Consider the following 10,832-nt stretch of genomic DNA (forward strand, 5'->3'; position numbering starts at 1 on the left):
TTGCCTCCAAATGCCTTTCAGGCAATTGGAGCATAGAAAAGATTTTGGACCAGATGGACGGAGTTATCTGTCTAATGGATGATGTTTTAATCTTCAGCCAGAATTCAACCACTCACTGAAAACGGTTGAAGATGGTCCCGTCTAAGATCGAAGCTGCTGGAGTGACACTTCGAAAGGACAAGTGTGAGTTTAGCCGTACTTTATTTAAATTCCTTGGACATCTGGTCATCGCTGAATGTGTAAGGCCAGACCCAATCAAAGTAAAAGCATTTTGTCAACTAAATCTCCCAGAAGATAAGAAAGCTGCTCGAGGCTTCATTGACATGGTTAACCGTCTCAGCAAATTCTCCAAGAATTTGTCTGATGTAGCTACACCTGTTTATGTCGTGATGGGAGCATGTGTAAGCTATGGGCCGAGCAGGCAAAAGAGCTCTAGAAATGATGTTCCGTTGGCACCTCTTTTCATTTGCAGTTTCCGCAGTGATTCAGACTAATTTTGGTATGGAGAATTAAAAACTGAGGAGTTGCCACAGCTTCCATACCTACTTCTATGAGTAATTTAATATGGTAAAAATTATATGTTTAGGTTTTATCTCCCTTGTAAATAAGATTTTTTCCATAGAAGCATCAGGTTTGCAACTTTTTATTGTAATAATTGTGCAGCAATTTAGGATGTCAGTGATAAAGTCAAAACTCATGTTCTATCTTTTTTCGAACATTTCATATCCTGCAATTGTTACACGCACATGTAAACTTATATACATGTATATACGTACGTATATATACATGTGTATATAATTGTATGATTTAATAGCTTTATTTCACACACAAAATTCTCAACACTACAACCCTATTTCATAACCTAGCCCTGATGAATCATAGAAAGTAATAAAATATAAGATAAGTGCATTCATGGTTTGAGCTTTGACATGACTTGTGAAGCCCACATACATTGTTCTCAAAAAATTAAATTGATAAACATTGACTAAGCACACATGTCAAACACTTAGTCACTCTCCAGAAAGCTGGAAAAGCACTTTTTAAAGAGCTTGAAAGGTCTGTTTCCAATGGTGTATGCCTTCAACTTGTCTGCAAGGGTTCCCAGACTCACAGAACATACTATCAGAGACTGACTAACAACAGCAAAATTGAGTTTGCGAGGAGAAAACACAGTTAGGTGAGTGAGTATTTTTTTATACTTGTGATACATTACCACTCAAACATTTAAGGTGAGATAATGGGATGTATAATTATTCTATAAAAATCTTATTATGTAATTTAATTGAATAATTAATGATTATTATTAATATGAAAGGAATTCTGACATGGTAATGTGTACAAACCAGCAGTGGTGGCTACTGATCAAAATATTTATATTCAATTTTAAAAATAAGCAAATCTTTATCCAGCCAGGAATTAATCCTTAGTCTTGCCCTTGTTTATCAAATGGACAAATCATGCATGTATTCACTCTAGTTTATTGGTCTTAACTGATTAGTGATAGTGATTTCCCCAGTCAATGTTGTCCTGGCATTCATTTAGCTGCATGAAGAGAGTCGGAAACCTGCTACTCATGATAAACCTTGTCAAAATGATGATGAGCCACCAAAGAAAATCGCAAGATCCAATTATGTTGTCCACGTATATGCATCAAGACCTACCTTTAAACATATATGTATAATTTGTGAAGATAAGGTGTGGTATTACTCACACAAATCAACTACTTGCAAAGCTGTCCTTCATGTGGCCAAAACTGTGCCTGCTGGTATGTCTATCTATCCTGTAAATTAACCTAAGATACGATTTCTTCAGTTGCTTTGACTATGATTAAGCAATTGATAAGTAATTGATAAGCAGTACCCTGTACTGTTTTGCAGACCAACTTGCACTGGTATGGCACCAATGATTGGCATCATATCGTTCTTCAAGCAACTACAGCTCTCACAACAGATTTAAACTCCTATTGACATCTTCAAGCATTGTTTCACGTAAACAACTTGCTAATTTTGCTTGTGGTGCACCTGTCTACATATGCAGATGAATTGAAGAATGCTGCTACCATCAAATAGGAAAAGCATGTACTTTGTAGAACTTTGATCAAGATGGGGTTGCTTCAAAGATGGCCTCTCATAACAATTGTTATGACAAGTATATCTGCGTAATGCTCAATACACAATTGCGTAAGTGGTGAAAATGTTGATCAATCTTGCCTCAACAAAATCAATTAAGATTGTTCACTACTTACCTATAGTATCTTGAAACTTTTTATGTAAAGAGACAAGCAGAGAGCTGTGCCTATAACGGTAGTTTGTGGATATTACAGCCCAGGTTCCCATAGGGCAACTGAGTTAGAAACCTTCTCAAGGGGCAAGTTCATATCCATGGCAGACATGATCAAACTAGCATGAATGCGATGACTCCAAGCTATTGAGGATGTGGGGTCATCCTTGTGGGTTCCATAGGGCTTATCCATGCCCTGCCTGCCAGCGCACTTCCTTTAACTTTCCGTCAACTTGCTGATACTATTCTTGATGTGCTTATTGCTCATGCTAAAAAGTACAAGGCTGCTTGTGTGGATTTTGTGATCAAAAACTATTGCAAGAGTAGAGCTACTAAGGCTACTAAGCTTGGAGATAAACTTCCAATGTGAAAATCTCATAGGTTTGCACGGTTTCTCTAACTGTGATGCAATTTCATCTTTCGCAGGCTAGGGAAGAAGAGTCATAGAAAACTCATCAAAACAGAAGTCGACTTTCAACAGACAATGAAAGGAATCTGAGAATCATTTAGGTTTCAGGGCAACTTTATTATCTCTATTAGGCTTACACATGCAGACTCAATAGCCAAGAAGTTAGCACCCAGAAAAATGGCTCAGGCTTCAACTGACCAAGGGACATGCTTTCTGTGTTTATTTCTAGGCCAGTCAGTCTCTCCCTCTTTTCAATCGCTAAAAAAAACATGTGCATTGTGTCAATTATGTAGCAGCTACCTACATGTAGGCCTATATAGAAAGAGGCAATGACACAACTGGCTACTGCATAATTTCCATCTTTACATAGATGGATACCGGGCAAGAAAAATGATGAGTATGCAGTAAAGTGTCATACCAGAATCGTTGCGCCTCCTGATATTTTACAATCTGTTCTATGGGAAGGTCAAACATCCGGGTGCCAAGAGAACTGATGTGCCAGTATCATGGCAAAGCTGCCTTACACAGCTTTGCACATGCGTGCACTAAAACAAAACTGAAGTAGGAGTAGCAGAGGATGCCGATGGTAAGGATAATGACTAAGAACTCAACATATTGAACATATAGTTAGGATATGCGATATTTTGAAATATCCCAGCTCGTTTTGTTAGACTGTTGATATCAGCTACTAATAATACTACTAATAATAATGCTAATAATAATCACCAATTATTATTTTCTATGATTCATCAGTGTCAGGTTATAAAACATAATTGTAGTATTTTTAATTGTTTTTGTAAAATAAAGCTATTAAACCTTACAATTATATACAGATGTACATATACGTATAGACATGTATATGGTTTACATGTGTGTGTAACAATCGTAGGATATGTAATGTTCGAAAATAGATTAAAAATGAATTTTGACTTCAGCACTGACATCCTAAATTGCTGCAAAATATTTATGGTAAAAAGTTGCAAATCTGATGCTCCCATGGAAGGAATCTTATTTACAGGGGAAATAAATCCTAAAACATAACTTTTATTGAGTTTTCCATAGAGGTGAGAATGTCAGCTGCAGCAACTCTACAGTTTTGAATTCTCCATATCAAAATTAGTCTAAATCACTGCAGAAATTGCCACTGAAAAGAGGTGCCAACGGAAATGCAAGATAAACTGCCTTGCCCCATGGCCTAGTAGGGCAATAGTCAAAAGTCGGCTTTTAAACAGACCAAACAAGAACTGTCACGGGCCCCTGTATTATGTGCATTTGACTTGAATAAGCTGCATTGTGTGGCCGCAGACTCAAACCGGTATGCTATTAGTGCTGTACTATTATAGCAAACCGAGCCAAATACTTGGCAACCAGTCAAATCTGTTTTGTGTAAACTGACTGGTGTCAAAACATGGTATACAAAGGTCAAAAAAGAATCACTGGCAGTCACCCCAGCCGGCGGAAAATTTGATTATTACTTAATAGGTTAATATTTTGAGGTAGAAACGGACCACAAACCTTTAGTTCCAATCCTTGGCAACAAGGACCTTACTATGCTACCTTTGCGGGTACAATGATTTAACATGAAGATGATGAGATATGATTATTCTAATTTTTATACTCTAGGGCCTCAAATGTACTTAACAGACACATTAAGTCGGCTCAGCGCTGCTAGCAGTGAAAACATACGCCACTGCTCAGCTGTAGAACAGTATGTCAAAACCCAGGTTGCAGAAATGCTAGACCCGTGTGGATGAACGGAGTTGTTCAACGCCACTCGGCGATAAAACATCTCGATAATGTTTGGAATACCTTGCAAAATAGTAGCCAGACAAAAAAAATTGGATAGGGAGCTTGATAAGTTGTATGATAGTCATGACATGATTACATCATATCAGGGGCTAATTATGTTTTACGGCAGAATTTACGTTCTGAGTGAATTAAGGCCTGTTTGTCTAACACAGTTTCACGAAAGTCGTCAAGGAACCGAAAGATTCAAGTAAGAATGAAGCAATTCACTTGGCGGCCCTTTGTGAGTGGTGATATAGACCATTATGTCTCACGATGTAATGTCTGTATTAGACAGTTCCATTAAACACCAGCCTAACGAGTGTGCTCGGCTTTTTGGAGTTCTTTGGTTAGAGATTGGATATGATGTTATGAAACATCAAGGCAACTTGTACCTAATCATAGTGGATTACTACTCAGATGAATTGATATACCCTGAATTCAATCCCAGACTTGTTGTCTTGTAATCCAAACCATGAGATCAGGGTTTGCTAGACTGGGCGTGCCAAAATTAGTCAGGAGCTATAATGGATTGTGTTTTACTAGCCAAAGATATCACAACTTTATGCAAACATGAGGCTTCCAAATAGCCACCATAAGTTTGAAGTATGCACCACCCAACAGATTAGCTGAACTGGCGATTAAAACCGTCAAACGAATATGGGATACATCAACGGAAAAGGACAAATTACTCCTTGACTACCGATCAATCACACTCAATTAGGACTTTTTCCAGAGCGAGTTAATGTTTAGTAGATCAGTCAGGACAACTTTGAGAAAACTTGTTCTCCGACTTGTAGACTATGATCTATTTGAACGAAAGAAGTCATGGCCAAAGAGGCTGAGCGTAAGAAATGGAACGCTAAGTACAGAGCTAAGCTTCTGTCTGACTTCTAACCATGACAGCGAGTGTAGATTAATGTTCCATCTGAAATTGGTAAGGAAGGTATTATAGTTTCAGCAGATGGCTCTCCTGAAAACTATTGGGTCTACATAGGACAAAGCGAACTTCATTGCAACCGTAAGCTCTTAATTGTGCTTTATGACTCTAATATCAGAGACGATGACTACTTCCTAATACAGCCTGCCGGTGTGGAAAATGCTGATGAGGCTTTCATAAGTAAATGGGTTGTAGGTGAACAAGCTCATCCCACATTGCTAACCCTTAGTATGCCTAGATCAGCTAGCCTCACTTTGATTGGAGGCAACTCTGGTAATGTAGGTGGCGCGATGAATCACAATGATGCTGATTCCAGTAGTGATAACATTTTTAGCAATAGTACTGACACTAAGGCTTGTGGTGAAGATAATTGTAGCAAAGCTGGTTACAGCCAAAACTGCCTGCTAACCAGAGCATAGCTGATAATGTAGAAAGTGATTTAGACTTAGTCGCCCTTTTCCCTGACTGCTTAACTGACGGTGATGCATGGCCTGACAGACCTGCAGAAGCAGAACAAATCGGTAGTAGCAGCCATATTGGTAATGATGAGAATCACGCTCTTCTGCCTGCAAACCCCGTTGCTGAGACTGGTGACAGAGTAACCAGAAGTGGTCAGAGTGTCAAAATGAGGAAGCATAATGATTTCCTCTAATATAAATAATGTTCTCCTTTTGTAGATTCCTACTTCCAAATCTATATAACTTAAGCAACAATTATGAAGTGTCTTAATCTTCACTCCTAAGACTCAGGCAACCACTTAGGAAAAGACTACCTAAAATGTTGGAGATGTGGAGAATGTGCACTCGTTTGAGGTGCAGGAAGCGCAGACAGCAGGGACATGAGAGGAAGTGGTGTCCCCGCATGGTCTGCAACATGTGTGAGAACAAAAGGCCACACAGCTGAGGTTTGCCAGACGTCGAAAAGAAAGAAAAGAAAGGCAAAAGCCCCTCCAGACTTACATTGCCTGCTGGAGATCTCCCCAAAAAGGAACAGGCCTCAAACCGACAGGCCTCAAACCGTCCTCAAAAGAGAACGGGAGTAACCGACATGATATGACCTCCTGGGCCACCAGTCAACCTGTAACCAGACAGCAGACAGCGTGTCCCGCCGATGTCTTCACCCTGAAAGACATCCAAGTGACAATACAATCAGTCTGGAGATCAGACTGATTTTGAAGGAAAGTTGCGGGCTTTCAAAAAAGAGCCTGCTGCACTAAAGAGACGATATGAGGTTGAAATGGAGGAACTTGAGATATGAGGGAAAAAGCGCTGTGCTAGGAAACGTGAGTACGAGAGTTTGTCCTCTCAGAAAGATTTAAGCCTCAGCTGACTCTTCAGGTTCTTTGGCGGCTTCCCAGAGCTCAGAGGAAACCTGCTGCTCCGCTCTGCTACTACCATCAGTACAGCAGAACAGCAGCAAGGCATTAGGTGGAGACTCCGGTGAGGAGAGAGACCAACATGAGAGCAAAAGTCTTCCGTTGGAAAGGGACAGCGACGCGTCACTAGTCACAGCCGGAGACCTCACAGCAGGCGACGGTGCTGAACAGGCAACCGCGCTGAACAGGCCACCGCAGCCAAAAGCCTGACCACCGGAGATCGCCCTAGACTGACAGCTGTAACCAAAAACCTTACTCTAAAAGGAGACTGCTGAGCAGCCTGCCGCTGCTAACCAAAGCCATAGAGACCTCAGTTGTTAGGCTGTCGAGAGTGAAAACATTGACACTGAGGACATGAAGATTTATTATTTGATCTTGGCAAAACTGCAGTTTGAACCTAGAATTAATATCTGGAGAGATTCCAGACTTTCAGCAACATTTAAAGATACCTCAGACTCTCAACTTTTCGAAAGGAGTTTCCAGGCTCCATCGCGAAACCTTGAATTTCCAAGAATACCTTGTGTATCAGTGTGCTCTAGAGGCGTACGGTAGAACTACTAAATTCTACTAACAGAGCTACTCGACTCCACGGGAAACCTACATTTTCCTATGTGCACTTGGATGTGCAGAAGATCAGCAAATAGTCGCTTACAGATTATACAAGCTGCAGAGGACTAGGCCTCACGGGATCTTCCAGCATCCAGGTGAACATCCGCAGCGAGAAAGCTGCTGCCATCAAACAAAGGGAAAAGTGATATTATCCGCTTTGCTATTACTCCGCCATTCCCTAGAAATGGAGGGAAAATGCGAGACCGTGAAAGGAGATCTTTGATCTCTATCTTACGGCTTAAAGCTCGGTGAGTAAAGACGTACATAATTTGTCTCCTGCTAAGTAACGACTTGTAGAAGACCCACTGAACAAAAGCCTCTTTAGTTCACATCTATATCATTGAACTCAAGCCCCTGAAATGGCCGAGGTCATTCACAAGTACGGAAATCCGTCGGCATCTTGTTGAGTTAGCGTACGGTAAAGTTCATTGTGTTCAATCTGAGAAAAAAAATGTAGTTTCTCATTCCACAGTTATGGGAGGTCACGAATACACTACTAAATCAAAGAGACACATTACTGAGGCTACTGTTAATAATTTATGCAAAAGACAGAATGATGTAGGTGCACAATGCTATTCCATCAATTGCAAAAAAATGGAGGAATGCACTTTCAAGGGAAAAGGGCATAACATTTCACGAGTGAGTCACTTCTACCACTAGTTTTGTTACTATTGCTAATCTACTATTACTACTACTACTAGTTGTGCTACTACTAGTTAGTACTACCACTAGTTAGTTCTACTATACTAATCACTAAGTGAGTGAGAGTCCATCAGTGTCACTGCTGAGTGTGCGAGTGTGACTGTATGTTGTCGGTTATTAGATGAATTTATAAGCTAGTGAGTGAACTTTTTCCATTTAGAACAAAGGTTTTTTATTGTTTAAATTAGAAATTTTTATTATTATAATATTTAGAAACTACAAACCTTCGTGTTATTACTAAATGAATATTTGAAAAAAATGGTTGTAGTGCCTACAATATTATTTATTGTTGTACCTGGATATAGCTAGCAGTAAGGAGATAAAAGTAATAATACTACTGCTATTACCACTGTTGCTAACCGACTACTACAGTTTCATTTTAATTTTTAGATTTCTTAACAAAGTAACTGAGAGTAAGTTGTAAGTAACTCTTGCTATTTACAATGGTATCGCAACTGCAGAAAAGTGATTAAGCCCAATCAGCCTTAGTGTATCCAGATTTGCTGATTGTCATGCCACTGTTGTCTATAAAGGTAAATAAAAATTAATGTTTTTACATAGCTGCTAAGTTTTCTTTTAAACAATGCAGAAACAAGTTTATATAATTGCAGCTCATCTATTTTTGTAAAAAATTTGACGGACTCTTTGACATACTGAACAGCAGATCCGCATTGGGGAAGGACTATAAACAACCAATCAGAACATCTAATATGGCTTGTGTTGGACCATTTATGTCTGAAATGAGATCATATCTACTTTCTCTGACAATCGCGGATGGTATCCCACTGGGCATAAGCTTTAGGTGAATAGAAAATTGAATGTATAATTTGGTTTACAAAATGATCAACTGTTCGCCAATATGTAACCATGTGCTTTAACGATATGGTTACTGTTCATTTCATGTGTGTCTGTATAAAAAGCTTTCTGAGTGGTATAGATACTGTTTTTGCATTACTTGACAAGTTAATAATCCCTGGTGTACAAGACTACATCTGCATGTATCATCTTAGTCAAGACCATCTGGAGCTGTTTTCAATGCAGCGCGCCGAAGTCGTGAGTTCAGATTTGATATCAAAATGTCAGGCCGATTGTTTATACTTTGTGCTCCTATTTGTCTGCTGCTTTCCGATCAAAACAATAAATATTATTTGCCGGGGAAAATCAAGACAATAGAATGATAATTAATGAACTCGTATATTACTGCCGAGCACAACAATAATTGAAAAACTGAATTTTCTTGTACGACTTATAATAACCTAAGATGTGATTTCTGTCCCGAAATACGAGTCAAATGGTGTTACTTAATAGAGCGTCAAATATTCCCTTTGTGTTGTATATGAATAATATCAGCTTTTGGGTATCACACATAAAGCTTTAAAAAATATATGCAGAAACATTCGAAGATACTCAGTTTTTTGGCATAAAAATTTTAAATTTTCAACATATTATTTTAATTTATTCAATTTTTATATTTTTCACTTTTGCATTTTTTAAAAATACTTTGAAAACATGTGTACTGTTTTATCTTAAGTCTACTATGTTCTATGTGAATAAGACATTAATTTTTGTTGATTTTACGTAATTGTTATAACTGATGCTTTTGTTTAGGTGGTTGGAATAATAATCCTACTGTTACCTTTCACAAATGTATTAGCAGAGCAGATGTGGTGCAGAATCAGATGCTGGTAAGACAGGTAATGTTACTGCTCAAGACGAGATTCTCGTAATACAGGCTTCTCCAAAAGCTGATCAGTTTGTGGAGCCCACAATGATTTCAGACGCCAAAACTTCTGTTATAGGTAACAGTAGTCTATATAGCTGGCTACAATGTGCGAAAACTAACTAAAGTGCTGTCATGTGACATTTGCCGTCAGTCGCTAGTTACCACCAAGTCAAGTATCCAGTACCGACATCTCCACTCTACTCGAGCTAAAAAACAATGGCGTCCATCAAACGCTGTCATCAGGATCCTGCTAGCTGCAGATCGATTTTTTCATATTAAAGCAAAGCCAGATCCACCCCATTGTGCAGTGTATGTTATCAGTTGTGCAGGATCTAGTGATATGCTATGGCTTGGGCAACACCTTACAGACACAGCAGATGGTATATCCAACCGCTGTGAAGAGAGATGAGAAACCTCATTCAGTCATTGACAGCATTATTATGCTAAAAATTGTACACATTCAAACTGCAAGGCGCATCTTTGAGGCATGAGAATACTAAAGCAGTACCTTAAGGCCAGTAGTAACAATGTAATCGCTGTAATATTCATCTGTAGCTGTTGTTGTGCTGTTATTTCTAATCTCATTTATTTCTAAGAAACTCTGATGCACCTTGGCTCAATATCCAGTGATATGCAAATCTCCTTTTAAACATTTTCTGTAATGTGTATGCATAGGCTTAATCATCTGATTACAATAATTCCTGCATTTTATTGTTTGCATTATTTTGATTATCCACTATCACAATTGTTTTTAATTTCCGTTTAGTTGTTGCAGTAGTTTATTCCATATTTTAAAGATACTGTATCATACATAGCATGCATTCATGACCTATTATCACTTAATTCATGAATGCAGTTTCTGTTTTCGCAGCAAGTGTTGTTTTATTGAAATATTTCATGTGTTAAGTTTCTCCATTATGGTTTATGCATCTGTAATATAATGGAACAGGTGTTATTTGCCTGAATATATCATTTGCTGGGTTTATGCATCTGTAATACAACAGTTTGT

This window comes from Watersipora subatra, chromosome 1 (genome assembly GCF_963576615.1).
Source record: "Watersipora subatra chromosome 1, tzWatSuba1.1, whole genome shotgun sequence".
Taxonomy (NCBI): domain Eukaryota; kingdom Metazoa; phylum Bryozoa; class Gymnolaemata; order Cheilostomatida; family Watersiporidae; genus Watersipora; species Watersipora subatra.